The following is a 5,888-nucleotide window of genomic DNA, read 5'->3' as shown; positions in this document are numbered from 1 at the left end:
CACGGCAACATGAGTAAGCCAACATCCCTACTAAAATTATTTCACTGCTTATGTCTAGCTTTTTTTCTTGAATAATTAGGAAGCCCTAAATATTTTGATGCAAGATCACCGACAGGGCACTATTGAAATATTTCAATGTCTACATCTCTCTACTGAAAGTGCGTTACTGAAATATTTCAGTGGCTACGTGTGTGTGTACTGAAACAACACCACTGAAATATTTCAGTTGCTACATGCGTGTACTGCAACAGCACCACTGAAATATTTTAGTTGGTACTTGTGTGTACTGAAAGTGAACCGCTGAAATATTTCAGTGGATACGTGCGTGTACTGAAAGTGCACTACCAAAATATTTCAGCGGCTACTTGCTTGTATTGAAACAACACCCCAGAAATATTTCAGTGGCTACGCGCGTGTCCTGAAACTACTACACTGAAATATTTCAGGGGTTGCGTGCGTGTACAGAAACTACAGTATTGAATTATTTTAGGGGTTGCGTGCGTGTACTGAAACTGCAGTACTGAAATTTTTTAGTGTCTACCCGTGTGTACTGAAATTGCATTGCACTACTGAAATATTTCAGTGTCTACCCGTGTGTACTGCAATTGCACTACTCAAATCTTTCAGTGTGAACCGGTCAGTAGTGAAATATTTCAATGCCTACAACTATCTACTGAACTTGCAGTATTGAAATATTTCAGTGTCAACCCAAAGTCTATCACTCTAAAACTGTGTACTGAACTTGTCTGGAGGCACTTCTTGCAGCCTCGATGGTGCAAGTTCAATTTACACAGATTGCATCACGTAATTTGAACACAACTCTTGAGGTGACAGAAAAAAATTCCTATCATGGATACCACTCCAGCACATCAAAACATAGCAATGATGGAGAATCGGAGTATAGATCTGAAGCCGAAAAATGACTAAGTGAGGAAGAACAAGTTTCACAGTTTCACATTAGAATTTTAGATCTACCGCATGACAGGAAAAGGAAAATATTTAGACCTAAAGGTTGGTGCTTGAGCAGTTCATGAAGTTCCAGATCGGGTTTTTATACACAAAAGAGATGATCTGATGGCAAAAGAAGGATTATCATTACTACCGCATAAGAGTATATCACGTTTGGAGTCTATCCTATAGACCTTAATGAAGAACAGGGGAAGAACACCATGAAGCTTCGAGGAGCCCGTGCGAAACCTAAGCAGATCTATGGAGGAAAGGAAGAAGAACTCACCAAAAACTGTTGAACAGTGGAGAGGCGCCGCGATTTTCTGGTACGGGCAGGGTGATGCAGCGGCCAAGGTCGGGGCATGATACGTCTCCAATGTATCTATAATTTTTTATCATTCCATGCTACTATATTATCAACTTTGGATGTTCTATATCCATGATTATGCTATTTTATATTATTTTTGGGACTAACCTATTAACCTAGAGCCCAGTGCCAGTTCCTATTTTTTCCATGTTTTTAACCTTTTTCAGATAGGAATATCAGACAGAGTCCAAACGGAATAAAACCTTCACTATGATTTTTTATGGAAAATATCAAAAATACCAGAAAGAAAAGATACCAAAGGGGAGTCTCGAGGAGATCACAAGCCAGGTAGGCGTGCCTGGTGGGCTTGTGACCCCCTCGTGGGTCCCTCCAACTTGTTCTCGATGCCATCTGGTCTTATAAATACAGAAACCTCCAGAAAAAAACCTAGATCGGGAGTTCCGCCGCCGCAAGCCTCTGTAGCCACCAAAAACCAATCGGGAGCCCTTTCTGGCACCCTGCCGGAGGGGGAACCCATCTCCGGTGTCCATTTTCATCATCCCTACAATTTCCATGACGAGGAGGGGAGTAGTTCTCCCTCGGGGCTGAGGGTATGTACCAGTAGCTATGTGTTTGATCTCTCTCTCTCATGTTCTTGAGATGTAATGATCTTGATGTATCGCGGGCTTTGCTACTATAGTTGGATCTTATGATGTTCTTCCCCCTCTCCCTTCTTGTAATGAATTGAGTTTTCCCTTTGAAGTTATCTTATCAGATTGAGTCTTTAAGAACACTAGATGTATGTCTTGCACGTGTCTATCTGTGGTGACAATGGGATATTCATGTGAGTACTTGATGTATGTTTTGGTGATCAACTTGCGGGTTTCGTGACATTGGGAACCTATGCATAGGGGTTGGCGCATGTTTGACTCTCCGGTAGAAACTTTGGGACACTCTTTGAAGTTCTATGTGTTGGTTGAATAGATGATTCTGAGATTGTGTGATGCATATCGTATAATCATGCCCACGGATACTTGAGGTGACAATGGAGTATCTAGGTGACATTATGGTCTTGGTTGATATGTGTCTTAGGGTGTTATTCTAGTACGAACTCTATGATAGATTGAACGGAAAGAATAGCTTCGTGTTATTTTACTACGGACTCTTAAATAGATCGATCAGAAAGAATAACTTTGTGGTGGTTTCGTACCCGACAATAATCTCTTCGTTTGTTCTCCGCTATTAGTGGCTTTGGATTGACTCTTTATTGCACCTTGAGGGCTAGTTATATGATCTAATTATGTTATCATTGTTGAGAGAACTTCCACTAGTGAAAGTATGAACCCTAGGCCTTGTTTACACACATTGCAATACCGTTCGTGCTCACTTTCATTGTTATTTACCTTGCTGTTTTTATTATTTCAGATTACAAAAACCTATATCTACTATCCATATTGCACTTGTATCACCATATCTTCGCCGAACTAGTGCACCTATACAACTTACCATTGTATTGGGTGTGTTGGGTACACAAGAGACTCTTTGTTATTTGGTTGCAAGGTTGCTTGAGAGAGACCATCTTCATCCTACGCCTCCCACGGATTGATAAACCTTAGGTCACCCACTTGAGGGAAAATTTCTACTGTCCTACAAACCTCTGCACTTGGAGGCCCAACAACGTCTACAAGAGAAGGTTGCGTAGTAGACATCAGGACAGAGGTGAAGGTTGATACGTCTCCAACGTATCTATAATTTTTGATTGCTCCATGCTACTTTATCTACTGTTTTGGACTATATTGGGCTTTATTTTTCACTTTTATGTTATTTTTGCGACTAACCTATTAACCGGAGGCCCAGCCCAGAATTGCTGTTTTTGCCTATTTCAGTGTTTCGAAGAAACAAAATATCAAACGGAGGCCAAACGGAATGAAACCTTCGGAAACGTGATTTTCTAGCCGAACGTGATCCAGGAGACTTGGACCCTACTCCAAGAAGTAACACAGGCGGTCACGAGGGTGGGGGCGCCCCCTCCCCAGGGCGCACACCCCGGCCTCGTGGGCCCCCTGTTGCTCCACCGACATACTCCTTCCTCCTATATATACCTACGTACCCCCAAACGATCAGAAAAGGAGCCAAAAACCTAATTCCACAGCCGCAACTTTCTGTATCCACGAGATCCCATCTTGGGGCCTGTTCCGGAGCTCCGAGGGGGCATCCACCATGGAGGGCTTCTACATCAACACCATAGCCCCTCCGATGAAGTGTGAGTAGTTTACTTCAGACCTTCGGGTCCATAGCTAGTAGCTAGATGGCTTCTTCTCTCTTTTTGGATCTCAATACAATGTTCTCCCCCTCTCTCGTGGAGATCTATTTGATGTAATCTTCTTTGTGCGGTGTGTTTGTTGAGACCGATGAATTGTGGGTTTATGATCCAGCTTATCTATGAATAATATTTGAATCTTCTCTGGATCCTTTTATGTATGATTGAGTTATCTTTGCAAGTCTCTTCGAATTATCCGTTTGGTTTGGCCAACTAGATTGGTAGTTCTTGCAATGGGAGAAGTGCTTAGCTTTGGGTTCAATCTTGCGGTGTCCTTTCCCAGTGACAGAAGGGGCAGCAAGGCACGTATTGTATTGTTTCCATCGAGGATAACAAGATGGGGTTTTTATCATATTGCATGAATTTATCCCTCTACATCATGTCATCTTGCTTAAGGCATTACTCTGTCTTTAACTTAATACTCTAGATGCATGCTGGATAGCGGTCGATGAGTGGAGTAATAGTAGTAGATGCAGAATCGTTTCGATCTACTTGTCTTGGACATGATGCCTATATACATGATCATACCTAGATATACTCATAACTATGCTCAATTCTGTCAATTGCTCAACAGTAATTTGTTCACCCACCGTAGAATATCTATGCTCTTGAGAGAAGCCACTAGTGAAACCTATGGCCCCCGGGTCTATTCTCATCATATAAATCTCCATTACTATAATACTTGCTTTGTTTTTACTTTGCCTTTTACTTTTCACTTTGCACCTATATACCAAAAATACCAAAAATATTATTTATCATCTCTATCAGATCTCACTCTCGTAAGTGACCGTGAAGGGATTGACAGCCTCTAATCGCGTTGGTTGCGAGGAGCTATCGTTTTGTGTAGGTACGAGGGACTTGTGCGTGGCTTCCTACTGGATTGATACCTTGGTTCTCAAAAACTGAGGGAAATACTTACGCTACTTTGCTGCATCATCCTCTCCTCTTCGGGGAAATCCAACGCAGTGCTCAAGAGGTAGCAAGAAGAGTTGCTGGCGCCATTACCGGGGAGGCTCACGCAAGAGCAAGTCAACCATACCAAGTACCCATCACAATCCCTATCTCTCGCATTACATTATTTGCCATTTGCCTCTCGTTTTCCTCTCCCCCACTTCACCCTTGTTGTTTTATTCGCCCTCTCTTTCCCAATCTCCTCCTCTTTTTCCCGCTTGCCTTTTTGTTTGCTCGTGTGTTAGTTTGCTTGCTTGTCGTCCTGACTAGTCTCATATCTTCTCCATTATCTCCCGAGAATGAAGTTCTAAATTTTAAACAAAGGGAGGGAGAAAATCTAAACGACTCTTGGTATAGAATTTGCAATGCTCAAAATAGATCTACCAGGAAGCAATCTACTTCAGTTCTTCTTCGTAATACGTAGGTGCTAATCCTTGGTATAGATATATCCTTGATACCATTACCGGAGGGAATTTCTTGGGTAGCCATAATTTTGATTCTTATAATGCTTTAATAGATTTATTTGGCTCACCACCTCTTTTGATTAATGGAACTATGTTAACTTTGGAGCATGTTATGCAAAGACTTGAAATTATTGAGAATAAAGTTGCTACCATTGAATCAATTGAAAATCTTGATAAAAAGATCCACAATCAAATTACCCAATATGGATCTAAGGTAGGAATGACTTTGAAAAATATTAAAGAAAAAGAACCCATAGTTAATCAGAAAATAAATCTAGATTCCACAAGAATCCATAAACTTGAGGGTATCATTACCAACTTGGGAACCGCTTTTTCTTCCATACAAAACACTCCAAGTTAGTCTACTAAAAATACTAAGCTTATTTATGTTCCTAAGAATAAGGGTGAATCATCTAGTAAGGAATCTGCGGATCTTAAATCTATAAGTGTTCATCCCAATCTTTTTGCCATCATTAAGGAACCATTTGCTATGAATGAATTTTTCGATCTTTTGCCTGAGAATTCGACAATTACTAGAAAGAAAGAAAATTCTAAAGGAGGTAGATGCCTCATTGAAGAATTGCCTACCAAAGATGGCAATACCTAGATCTATCCTTGCTTTTATGCCTAGCTAGGGGCGTTAAACGATAGCGCTTGTTGGGAGGCAACCCAATTTTATTTTTAGTTTTTAGTTTTTGCTTCTGTTTAGGAATAAATAACCCATCTAGCCTCTATTTAGATGTGGTTTTATGTTTTAATTAGTGTTTTTGCCAAGTAGAACCTATAGGATAACCTACGATGATAGTTGATTTGATTCTGCTGAAAAACAGAAACTTTGCGCGCACGAATATAATTTTGTTAAATCACAGAACATGATTTTGCGTTGATTATTTTTGCT

This window comes from Triticum dicoccoides, chromosome 4B (assembly GCF_002162155.2).
Source record: "Triticum dicoccoides isolate Atlit2015 ecotype Zavitan chromosome 4B, WEW_v2.0, whole genome shotgun sequence".
NCBI classification, from domain to species: Eukaryota; Viridiplantae; Streptophyta; class Magnoliopsida; order Poales; family Poaceae; genus Triticum; species Triticum dicoccoides.
The sequence above is the reverse complement of the archived record's forward strand: the minus strand, read 5'-3'. Positions refer to the sequence as shown.